This window comes from Malus domestica, chromosome 09 (genome assembly GCF_042453785.1).
Source record: "Malus domestica chromosome 09, GDT2T_hap1".
Taxonomy (NCBI): Eukaryota; Viridiplantae; Streptophyta; class Magnoliopsida; order Rosales; family Rosaceae; genus Malus; species Malus domestica.
In genome coordinates, this window is record NC_091669.1 from 20,440,289 (window position 1) to 20,454,126 (window position 13,838).

Here is a 13,838-nt window from a genome sequence, read left to right on the forward strand (position 1 = left end):
TGGTTGAATTCAAAGTCAATACACGGTCATGTGAAAATGTTACAACACACGACAATATATGATTAACTTTAGATACATGCACACTAACAATAGTGTTGATGCACAAAATCAGTGAGGACTTTGGTACAACAGAAAATGTTAAGTTTGTGACCTTCACTAGATTGCTCCGGTCATTAGTATGAATAAGTATGTAAATGGATAGGGACAGGGAAGCAAACACAAGATGTATGTGGTTCACCTAGATTGGCTACGTCCACGGATTATAGGAGTTCTCATTAATTGTGAAGGGTTCACACAAGTACATAAGTTCAAGCTCTCCTTTAGTGAGTACTAGTGAATGATTTAGTACAAATTACATTAGGAAATATTGTGAGAGAATGATCTCTATTTATAGAAGAGAGTTTCTAGTTTCATTCTGACATTGACACGTGTCGTGTTGTGATTGGCTTCTGATGTTAACACGTGTCGCGCTATGATTGGCTTCTGATGTTGACACGTGTCACGCTGTGATTGGCCTTCTGGTTGGAGGGAAATTCTTCTGGGTCCTTGACGGTATAACGTTGACCGGTGCTCAGTAGTTTTGGGATTGGTCAAGTATGGTACAAACAGTGCTCCCCTAAGTTCCCAAGTGAGGGAAGCTCCTCGGTTGGGGACTTGCAAGATCCAAGCCATTGAGTAATCACGAAACTTCTAAGTACTGAAGTGTGGTATCATTTTCACTTGTCTTATATGTCTCATATGTAGATATGACATCTTCTCTGGAAGTACTTTTCCTCCATCCAGGGATGGTATCTTTAACCGATGAAGATGCACAAGGTAATGTATCAATTTCACTTGAAGCTTACTTGTAGTTTCGGGCTTGGTCAAGTGCGATACAAAACCCTATAGTAGGAGTCCCCCAAGTCACCGAGCTAGGAGATTTGCCGAAAGAGGTAACAGACAAGGTAAGCAATCAGACTTCCAAGCAAGCAACCTAGATCGGAGGTTTGACTTCGGCTTCAGGTTGATTGTTGTCCTTCTTCTTGTGTCGTAAACAGCAATAAGGATAAGGAGAAGCAAATGGAGAAGAGATGATATGAGATACTTTTGCTTTTGAAGAAGTAACTTTCCACATGCTTATTCTTGAACTGGGCTGAAGGGTTTTCTGGTTTCCTCCAGAGTATAAGGCCGACTCAAGAATTTGAGGGTCAAAACAAATCCATCAAATTAAGAGTGCGTTCGACCTTGATGATATGGGATACTTTTGTTGTTGACGAAGTAATAGATGAATCGGCACGTGTTCTGTTGCGCTTGTCTCCACATGCTTCCTTGTATCCTTCTCACTTCCCCTAGCTGTTCCTCAGGTAGATGTCGTATCTTTTCTGGAAGCATAAGATGTTGAAGATGAGTACTCGAGAGCAATGTCAGGTAAGTAATTAGGCAAGGGGTTCCAAGTGCTGACTGATTGCTCTCTTTCTCCTTGTCTTGTAAGTAAGAACAAGGCCAAAGGAAAAGACAGGGAAAAAGCATGATATGGGATACTCTTGCTTTTAACCTTGATGATATGAGATACTCTTGCTCTGGTGTAGCTTGTTTGCAGAGGTATTATCGGGAGGAAAAGAAGCTGAGTATTTTGAGAGACTCTGCTGAGAGTGCCCTATCGGATGTGAAGAAAAGTTGAGCATTGTTTTTTATTTGCAGGTCTGCCTGGCTATGAAGGATGGAGGTCGACATATATAGGAGTCTCCCTAACAACAAGTAGTAATGTTATGCCTTTACCCTTCTTGGTCATACCAATGTAGTGGGAACTGCAAGCTTCACGTGTTTTAACTTTGTTAGAGCACTTTGAAAAAGTGGTATGTGGTATCTGGAAAGCTGATGTTGCATGTGAAGATTGCAGACAAGCTTTATCCAAGGAAATCTAGCTCTCAAAGTTCGGAGAGTGGTGCATCTTCGATTTTCAAACAAGCAATCCTGTCGGGGATCTGGCTCTCGAGATTCAAAGAACAGTGCCTCTTTGATTTTTGAGAAAACAATCATGTTGGGAGTCTGACTCTTAAGATTTGGAGAGCAGTGTTTCTTCTATTTTTGAGAAAGTAATCATGTTGGGAGTCTGACTCTTGAGATTCGGAGAGCAGTGTCTCTTCGATTTTTGAGAAAGTAATCATGTTGGGAGTCTGGCTCTCGAGATTCGGAGGGTGGTGCCTCTTCGACTTTTGAGCACTTAATCCTATTAGGAGTATGGCTCTCAAGATGGGGAGAGTGGTGCCTCTTCGATTTTTGAGAAAGCAATCCTATTTAGAGTCTGACTCTCGATATTCGGATAGCAGTGTCTCTTTGATTTTTGAGAAAGTAATCATATTGGGAGTCTAGCTCTTAAGATTCGGATAGCAGTGTCTCTTCGATTTTTGAGAAAATAATCCTGTTAAGAGTCTGGCTCTCGAGATTCGAAAAGCGGTGCCTCTTCAATTTTTGAGCAAGCAATCTTGTTGGGAGTGTTTTCTCGAATGTGAGTAAAGGTTGGGCATTTTTGCCAGTCTGCCTTGCCACGAAGCACGGAGGTTGACACACATTGGGACTTTCTAGTTATCAAGCAGTGGTGTTGTTCCTTTACCCTTGTGGGTAATAGTAGGGTAGCTGGACCTTCAAAATTTATGTGTCTAAACTTTGTCAGAGATCTTTGGCAAAGTTATCTGTGGTACCCAAAGAGCTGATGTTGCGTGTGGAAAATGGTGCCTCTTCGAAATCCGGAGAGTGGTGCCTCTTCGATTCTTGAACCAACGGCCTTGTTGCCCTTTCTTTTATAAGGGCACCAATTGTGTGCAAGAAGTACATTCAGAGAGTTATTGCTTGTAGGAATTTTCCCCTTACTTCAGAGATTTATTGTACCTCATTTCTCCTTCATCATTTCTGAGAATGTCTGGCACATCCGACCGTCATTTTGATTTGAACTTTGGTGAAGAGGCAGCTATGCCTTCTCAAGATAACATATAGCGCACATCCTTCTTATCCCCTATTGGTCATCTTACCGTTGGGGACTCTGTGATGAAGAATGATATGACAGCTGCGATGGTGGCAACATATACAGATTAGGAAACTAGAAATTCCCAACCGATGAGCTAGAATGATATGACAGCTTCATCAATTTGAGAATTTGTAGTTGTCCTCCATTGATGAAGCTTTGTTGAATTTCCCTTTTTTTTTCTTTTTTTTTTTGGGAAACTAGAAATTTGAAAATGTGGGAGAGACAACATATACAAATTTTGCTTCCACACTGTTGAGCAAGACATTATGATGCAAGTCACACCTTGTAGTAGTCGAAGGTTTGGATGAACCATATAAATTGAATTTGCTTCGAAGGTTTGAGAATTGTAGTTGCCCGCCATTGATGTAGCTTTTGTTGGCACCATAAATTGGTTTTGCTTCACACTGTCTTGATCAAAAGTGTGTGAAGCTTTTGAGAATTGTGGTTGAACTCCTTTGATGAAGCTTTTGTTGGCACCATAAATTGGTTTTGCTTCACACTGTCTCGATCAAGAGTGTGTGAAGCTTTTGAGAATTATGGTTGAACTCCTTTGATGAAGCTCTTGTTGGCACCATAAATTGGTTTTGCTTCACACTATCTTGATTAAAAGTGTGTGAAGTTTTTGAGAATTGTGGTTGAACTTCTTTGATGAAGCTTTTGTTGGCACCATAAATTGGTTTTGTTTCACACTGTCTTGATCAAGAGTGTATGAAGCTTTTGAGAATTGTGGTTGCCCTCCATTGATGAAGCTCTTGTTGGCACCTTAAATTGGTTTTGCTTCACACTGTCATGATCAAGAGTGTGTGAAGCTTTTGAGAATTGTGGTTAAACTCCTTTGATAAAGCTCTTGTTGGCACCATAAATTGGTTTTGCTTCACACTATCTTGATCAAGAATGTGTGAAGCTTTTGAGAGTTGTGGTTGCCCTCCATTGATGAAGCTCTTGTTGGCACCATAAATTGGTTTTGCTTCACACTATCTTGATCAAGAGTGTGTGAAGCTTTTGAGAATTGTGGTTGAACTCCTTTGATAAAGCTCTTGTTGGCACCATAAATTGGTTTTGCTTTACACTATCTTGATCAAGAGTGTGTGAAGCTTTTAAGAATTGTGGTTGAACTCCTTTGATGAAGCTCTTGTTGGCACCATAAATTGGTTTTACTTCACGTTGTCTTGATCAAGAGTGTGTGAAGCTTTCTACGAGTTGTAGTGTTTACATTGTTACAGAGGGAAAAGTTCTGAAGCAGATGCAAAAGGGTTGAATAGCTTGATTTTTGTATGCCATGCACTGAAGTTGTTGTTGGCTTGCAATAAGACTTTGTTGGTGACTATAACTCTTGTTGGGCATAAGTGCTCCCCTAGTTGAGTTGTCAAGCTTGAGGGTTTTTTATTATTTGTGAATGCTACGAGTTCACATGTACAAGTTGTACCACTCGTCTTCTGGTAGGTAGAATGAATGGTGAGTTGCTTTCATCACTTGGTTGGTGGTACAAAGATGAGTTCCTTCTTCACCTGGTTGGTGGCATGAAGGAGAGTACGGGTTGTACATTTCATCATCTGGTTGGTGGCATGAAGATGAGTTCATTCTTCACTTGGTTGGTGGCATGAGTGGCAAGTTGCCAAATGATATTAGAGTACGGGTTGTACATTTCATCACCTGATTGATGGCTTGAAGGAGAGTACGGGTTGTACATTTCATCACCTGGTTGGTGGCATGAAGATGAGTTCCTTCTTCACCTGGTTGGTGGCATGAGTGACAAGTTGCCAAATGATATTAGAGTACGGGTTGTACATTTCATTACCTGGTTGGTGGCACGATGATGAGTTCCTTCTTCACCTGGTTGGTGGCATGAGTGGCAAGTTGCCAAATGATATTAGAGTACGGGTTGTACATTTCATCACCTGGTTAGTGGCATGAATGAGAGTACGGGTTGTACATTTCATCACCTGGTTGGTGGTATGAAGATGAGTTCCTTTTTCACCTGGTTGGTGGCATGAGTGGCAAGTTGCCAAATGATATTAGAGTATGTGTTGTACATTTCATCACCTGGTTGGTGGCATGAAGGAGAGTACGGGTTATACATTTCATCACCTGGTTGGTGGCATGAAGATGAGTTCTTTCTTCACATTTCATCACCTGGTTGGTGAGAATAAGGGCAAGATGTCGAGGCACATTGTAGCAAGTGTCAAAGACACAAAGTATGTTGAACCCTTTCGAAGCACAATTGGCTTATGTATGGATGTGTTGGAATGTATGAATGTGTTGGAATGTATAATGTTTATGTATGAGTGTTGGAATGTATGATGTTTATGTTGATTCATATGAGTAATGTTTATGAATGTTTTGCTATGCATGAAGGGATCCATGCTTTTGATAAGTGAACCATGTTGGTTGTAACACTTAGTATCACATATTTTGTGTCAAAGTATGCATGTTGAAGCTCTGAGTTGGAGTATAAGGGTAGGTTAGCGTAGACCAAGTGTTCCAGTGTTAGGACGCAAAAGACTCAGAAGAAGTTGTCTGAATTCCCTCTTCTTTAAATATTTGCTGAATGGCTTATGTGACAAAAGATCTCAAGCAGTTGAGAGTCAAAACATTTGTAATGTGTATGCCTTCTTATAATAGCATTTCCTTCAGTACCTAGTCCTCCACTTTGAAAGAATGAGGCTTGGCCCAATAGTCATAATAGTCGACGGTACGTTCACCCCTGGTTGTCTTGATACGAACTTTTATCCCTCTTATTGTAATGGGATTGCTGAGAGTAAAAATCCTTCCTCTTACCAAGAGACAAATACATTTAATGACTTAGCGAGTAGCTAAATGAGGCAGGAAATGATGCAATGGGTGTCTAAATGGCCAATATCTCCTCACTTGGTAGAACTTGACTTCCACTTCCCATTTTTGATAGGGGTTAACCATATGGGGGTTCCCTTGGTATATCTTTGCTTCAGCGGAGGCGTGGTTGTAAACCTATGCCATCACCTCAGAGTAAGTCTTCCAAGTGTTGGCATTGATCATGTACTTGAAAAAACAATCACGTAGGCCTGCCGTGAAGGCCTTGAGGGCGGTCTTGTCATCTGGCTCAACGCAGCAAGAATACTTATGGCTGAAGCGACCGGCATACTCTCTTAGTGACTCGTCCGGCTTCTGACGAATAGTGTACAAGTCATCTGCAGAATGCAAGTGATCGGTCTAGAAGATGTGTTGAAAGACAAACAATTTTCTCAATTCCTCAAATGAGTCTACTGTCTCAGGTGGAAGACGGCAATACCAATTTAGAGTTCCGCCAGAGAGGGTGGAGGGGAAGAGAATACGTCGCTCTTCGTCGGTGTGCATCCGATATGCCATGGTGGATTCAAAGAGGTTAAGGTGTTCAATTGGGTCATCCTTTCCAGTATAGAATTGTAAACCAAGCTTTTGTTTTGTCTTCACTCAAAGGGGGATGTCGAAGATCCTTCTTGTGAGAGGGCCAGGCCTAGGTTGGTTTCAGTCAGGTATCTCGGCCTGTTCAGCCTTCAAGTTGTTTACTTCCTCAATGAGTTGTAGGACAAAAGGGTCCTGAGTGAAGTCATGTACCACTAGAATTTTCTTTCGTAAGTCTTCATCGCCTTTTGGAAGTAGGAAAGTTTGAGCAAGAGCGTGTGGTTTTTGTTGGACTCGCCATACTGACTTCTAGAGCGAGTCTGTCGGAATACCTCAAAGTCCCCCGTACCTTCATGTTCCTCTGGGACCTGTCGTTCCTTCCCTAGATTAGCAGCTGGCCTGGGTCGTGGGAATGGACCGAGTCTTTCAGAAACCCTTGGGTCATTGATCTTCAAGCATATGTGGAGGGGATTCTCTCGACGTTGCTTTAGGAAGTCTTGGCAGTCACAATAAACGACTTTCGATCCTTCCAACCCTTCTGCAAATAGGTGTTTTCCTCCACTTCTTTTACTTTGGGTCAAAGCATCTGGGTTGAGAGAAGCCTCATGTTAATCAAAGTTTTGATGATTAGCTCGCTCCTCATCAGGGATACCCATGTCGAATGGAGGTGACCCTCCCTGTTGGGGGGCAACCAGATGATGGTTGATGTCCATAGGGGCAACGAGCTCGCATGTTTGAGTACGCCTAATTTCATGGAACGTCTCAAAGAGCTTCTCATACTGCTCCTGGAGGACCTCATTCTTCATTGCTATCTTGTTGTTTTGAGCTTCTAGCTCATCGACTTTGGCTTGAAGAGCAACCATCTTTCCTTCCTTCTTTCGTTGCTTCGCACTAGGTGCAAGAAGGGTGTCATTCTGTGTGATATGGCTTCCTTCGCTCCCCATGTTAGAGAGGGATGCCTGGTCAAAAGATAATGTACGAATGGTGGAAACCAGCTTGGCAAAGCTGAAGAGAGTAGGAATAAATGTCGTTTCCCACAGACGGTGCCAAATGTTGATGCACAAAATCAGTGAAGACTTTGATACAACAGAAAATGTTAAGTTTGTGACCTTCACTAGATTGCTCCGGTCACTAGTGCGAATAAGTATGTAAATGGATGGGGACAGGGAAGCAAACACAAGATGTATGTGGTTCACCCAGATTGGCTACGTCCACGGAGTATAGGAGTTCTCATTAATTGTGAAGGGTTTACACAAGTACATAGGTTCAAGCTCTCCTTTAGTGAGTACTAGTGAATGATTTAGTACAAATGACATTAGGAAATATTGTGAGAGAATGATCTCTATTTATATAAGAGAGTTTCTAGTTTCATTCTGACATTGACACGTGTCGTGTTGTGATTGGCTTCTGATGTTAACACGTGTCGCGCTATGATTGGCTTCTGATGTCGACACGTGTCATGCTATGATTGGCCTCCTAGTTGGAGGGAAACTCTTCTGGGTCCTTGACGGTATAACGTTGACCGGTGCTCAGTAGTTTCGGGATTGGTCAAGTATGGTACAAACAAATAGTATCCTAATATAGATAAGCTTCTTCCGATTAATTGAGAAAATAGTTGCATACAATGAGATTTTACGAAAGGTTTTTACTATGGTTCTATGCAGGGTCGTCTTTAAGATTTCGGAAGTCTTGTGCAGAAATTATAAATGGGTCATTTTGCTCTTTGCCTTATTAATTATTACATAATCTCACCAAAATGTACTAAAACAAATAAATATTACATGTATTAGTATCATAATCAAAAGAAAATTCATAACTAAAATTATGTGATCAATCAACAAAATAAATAGTGAACATATAAAAGAAACCAAACAAAACAAAATGATGAATAATATAGTATAACACTAAATCCAAAGGTTGATCTTCAAAAAACAAATGATTTTAAAAATTTGAAATATATTATCCACATATTCTTTTCTTAATTTCTCACTCCATTCTCTTAACAAGAAACAAAGTAATCAAATTGTAAAGTTAATCAAGCTAACCATATATCAACTAAAAGTGTTGGCCCGGGGGGCGTATAGTAAATTAAGCGGCACAAACTAGAATTTTAGATCAACTCACAAAAAATTATTCAAATAAGATATGTATGTACATGTAAAATTATAAATATAGAAATGAAATGTTCAGATCATAAAATATTGTTTCGAAGATGAAAAATCTCGTATGAATCATATTATTAGTTATCTAGTTATCAAACTACAAATATGAAAATCATCACAATTCTCTACACTAAAATAGTTCAAAAAGGAAACATAACAAAAAGGATTTTTGAAAGAATTAGGAATAAAAAATTACAAAAAGAAAGAAGAAGAAAGAATTAGGAACAAAAAATTAAAAAAAAAGAAGAAGATGTTGAAAACATTGGCATAGTTATGAATGCCCATACACACATTGTCAATACCTTTGCAAATTGAAATAGACTTTGGAAACAAAAGAATTGTTTTTCAAAACATGCAATGTAAATTTCAAACTGTAAGAACCTGTTTGTATGGAGCCACTCTATAAATAGAGCGCTCCGACTGCAGTTAAAGGATATAGAGAATATACAGAGAAGAAAGAAAAACTTTAGTATTTATTCCTCTCTCTTTTATTTGTCATCCTCTTGTGCTATAACTTTAGTGTGATATTTTACACCTACTTCATTCTTGTCATTAGTAAAGGTTATCTCTCTAACTTTTACATATTTATAACATGTTATCAACACGAGTCTCTAAAACCTAACCATTTCTCATTTTTTTTGCCGAACGAAAGAAAGAAAAAAATGTTTCCTCTAAGGATTTTACTGTTCATCTTCTTCCTCTACCTCAACTGCGCGATATACCATCGCGATGAACTATTTGCTCCATGCCTGCTTTTAGTTCTCAACCTAACAATTACATACATCTTTGATTTCTTGTTTGGTGTAGATCTTGATTACTAACCCAATATTTATATGTTGATTTTACTGCAATCCAAGATGATGCGGTACAATCGCCCATCTTGAACTGCAAATTTAATCTTACTGCAATCCAAGATGGTGCGGTATCATCGCCTATCTTGGACTGCAGATCAAATTTTACTGCAATTTTAGGTGGTATGGCATAATCGCCCACCCTACCCTGCATATTTAAATTTGTCTGCTGTTTAATTTCATTGCTATTTTAGGTGGTGCGGTTTAATTGCCCACCTTGCTATGCGTATTTAAATTTTTCCTACTACTGGAGTGGTGCGGAATAATCATCCATCCTATGTTACATTATTTCAATGAGAATGGTGCGATACAATCGCCCTCCTCATTCATCTTGAAAATCTCGAGCCTGAAGTTTTGAGTGCTTATCATTTTGGCCTGAAGATCAAAATGAAAATTTGTAAGAACCAGAAGTTCTAAAACTATATTCCTCCAGGAATAGATATTATTGCAAGTTCTTACACATCTCATTTTCTTTTAGAAAAGAAAATGGCAAACTGGGCGAAGCTTGATTTTGCTGCTGGACATTATTGGGAAGAATTACCTTACTTGGGTATTGGATACCAAGATCCATCTGGAAGCCGAGAATCTTGGAGATATCATCAAGGAAGAGAACAGCTCATCCTCTCAAGATCGGGCGAAGGCTATGATCTTTATTCGTCACCATCTTGATGAGGGACTAAAGAGCGAGTACTTAACGGTCGAAGATCCGGTAGCCCTTTTGAAGGCATTGAGAAACAGATACAATCACCAAACAACGGTGATTCTTCTAATGGCTCACTATGAGTGAACTCACCTAAGGATCCAAGATTTCAAGTTTGTGGTAGAGTACAATTCTACATTGTTCAGAATTACATCTCAGATGAAGATCTATAGGGATACTATTACTGAGGAATATTTGCTGGAAAAAACTTTCAGCACATTTCATGCCTCTAATGTGCTCCTATAGCAGCAGTATAGAGCGCGAGGCTTCACTGAATACAACCAACTAATATATGTGTTCTTGGTAGCTGAACAAAATAATGAGCTCCTGATGAAAAATCATCAGTCCCGACCTACTGGATCTGCACCATTCCCAAAAGTGAATGCTGCTTCCCTCGAAGTGAACGCCACATCCTCTGGTGGCGATAATCATAAATGAAGACGTGGCCACAAGTGAGGTCGATGGAACAAGAAAGGCAAGAACCATGGTGGTCAGTTTCATAACTAGGTTCCAAGGTAAAATTCAGGCCCAAGTTTTAAAAATGTGAATCGCCACAAAGGTAAAGCTCACATGAACAATGCTCCCAGGAACTCCGAAGGAGCCTGCCATAGGTGTGGTGGCAATGGGCATTGGGCGCGTACTTGTCGTACCCCAAAACATCTGGTAGATCTATATCAAGTCTCCCTTAAGGAGAAGAGTGTCGAGACTAATTTTCTCGACCAGGCTAAACCAATGGATATACCTGATCCAATGTACGACTTATTAGGGTAATTGAACACAACTCACTTAGATGTTTCGGACTTCATTTTGGAAATGGGGAATAAAGTGTATCGGTTTGACTGAATCATTTATGTTTGATGTACTTTTATTATGCTGAACTTGTAGTTTAAAACTAGCATTTCAGATTCAATAAAAGTGGCATGTAAATTTCCTGTTATAACTTGCTTCTAACTCTGATTCCCTTACTCAGAGAGTATGGATAAAAACTATGGTCATTCTCAAAACATGAGAAATGGCGAAGATATTTGTCTTGCAGACTGCACAACTACGCATACAATACTTCGAGATCGAAAGTATTTCTCAAGATCGATGCTTACAAAAGTAAGGGTAACAACAATATCAGGACCTTCAGATGTAATTGAAGGCTAATGGAAAGCCCATATTATGTTTCCAAATAGAACAATATTGTCCATACAAAATGCGTTGTATGCTACTCGATCTACTCGAAATTTGTTGAGTTTCAAAGACATACGTTTAAATGGATACCACATTGAAACAAAAAGTGCAGAAAATGTGAAGTATCTATGCATTACCTCCAATGATACCCAGAAGTGGAGAAGTTGCATGGTTTGTCGAGTGGATTGTATTATACATACATAAAGACAGTTGAATCACATACTGTCATGAACTAGAAATTCATTGATTCAAAAGTTTACATGTTTTGGTATAACCGTCTGGGTTATCTAGGATCTACCATGATGCATAGGATCATTACCAACTCTATTGGACATTCATTATTAAGCAGACACATTGCTATCTTAAATGATAACCCTTGCAAGGCTTGTTCTCAAAGGAAGTTGGTAATTAGATCATCACAACTAAAGGTTGATGCTGAATCCCCATCATTTCTGCAAAGAATTCAAAGTGATATTTGTGGGCCTATTCAACCATTCTGTGGACCATTTCGATATTTTATGATTTTGGTTGACGTATCTACCCGATGGTCATATGTTTGTCTCCTGTCTACTCGAAATGTAGCTTTTGCGAGACTTCTTGCTCAGATAATTAAGTTACGAGCACAGTTCCCAGATTACCCCATTTAGTCAATCCGACTTGATAATGCTGGTGAATTTACGTCTTAAACCTTTGATGATTACTGCATGAAATTGGGCATTGATGTTGAACACCATGTTCCTCATATCTATACTCAAAATAGTCTAGTAGAAGTATTGATCAAGCGGCTTCAGTTAATAGCTCGCACTCTGCTCATGAAAACAAAATTGCCAGTTTCTACATGGGGACATGCCATCTTACATGCTGCATCATTGGTTTGATTGAGACCTATAACCAACCACCAATACTCCTCAGTACAACTTGTGTTTAGGCATCAGCCAAACATTTCACATTTACGAGTTTTTGGTTGTGCTGTCTATGTACCTATTGCACCCTCACAACGCACTAAAATGGGACCTCAGCGTAGACTGAGAACTTATGTGGGTTTTGATTCACCATCTATCGTTAGATATTTGGAACCTTTGACATGTGATATGTTTACAGCTCGTTTTGCTGATTGTCACTTTGATGAGACAAATGCATTTAATGATGCTATGAAAGTGACAAAATCATATATACCAACTGCAAATGCACCTGCAAGAATTGATATCCCTATTTGACAAAATAAAGTGGCAACAAATGATTCATCTGGTGCATGCCTGAAGCGTGGTAGACCTCCAGGTTCAAAAGATTCAGCCCCTCGAAAGAGAAAGACAAGGGCACAACTGAATCCAAATGAAATCATTCAGGAAGAGAGAATGAATGACAAATCTACAATTCATGATTCTGGACTTCCAGAAAGAAAAAAATGTCCTTGATGAGACACATGTTCCTGAAGAGACAGCAGTACATGAGAGCAAAGAAATCTCTATATATTATGCATGTACTAATGAATTGTGGGATCATAATGAAATAATCATCGATGATATGTTCACATTCGCAGTAGCCACTGAAATCATATTAAGCGATGATATTGAGCCTCGCTCTGTTGATGAATGTAAACAGAGACAAGATTTGCCTACATGGAAAAATGCAATCCAGGCAGAATTAAATTCCTTGGAAAGGCGAAATGTTTTTGAACCAGTAGTCCAAACCCTGCCTGGTGTAAACCCCGTGGGTTACAAATGGGTATTCACAAGGAAACACAATGAGAAAAATGAGATTGCAAGATATAAAGCATAACTTGTTGCATAAGGTTTTTTGCAAACACCTGGAATTGATTATGAGGAGACATACTCTCCTGTAATGGATGTAATTACGTTCTGTTACTTAATAAGTTTAGTGGTTTCAGAAAAACTTCACATGTGACTTATGGATGTCATCACCGCATATCTATATGGAGAATTAGATGCTAACGTATATATGAAAGTCTCGGAAGGACTTAAGTCGCCTGAAACAACTAACAAATCACTAGGTATGCTATCGATCCAATTAAGGCGATCATTGTATGGGCTAAAACAATCTGGACAAATGTGGTATAATCATCTCAGTGAGTATTTGATCAAAGAAGGGTATATCAACAATGTCATTTGCCCTTGTGTGTTCATTAAGAAATCCAACTCTGGATTTGCTATAGTGGCAGTATATGTCGATGATATGAACCTAGTTGGAACCCCTGAAGAGCTCAATAAAACTATTGAATATCTGAAAAGCGAATTTGAAATGAAAGACCTTGGAAAAATGAAATTTTGTCTCGGCCTATAGATCGAGCATTGTGCCAGTGGAATTTTGGTCCACCAATCAGCTTACATTGAAAAAATCCTAAAGTGATTTGGTATGGACAAGGCTTATCCACTCAGCAAGCCAATGGTCGTTCGTTCTCTAGACATTAATAAAGATCCATTCCGTCCAAAAGAAGATGATGAACTGGTCCTTGGTTCAGAAGTACCATATCTGAGTGCAATAGGTGCTTTATTGTATTTAGCATAATGTACTAGACTAGATATAGTTTTTTCAGTCAACTTGTTAGCAAGGTATAGCTCTGCTCC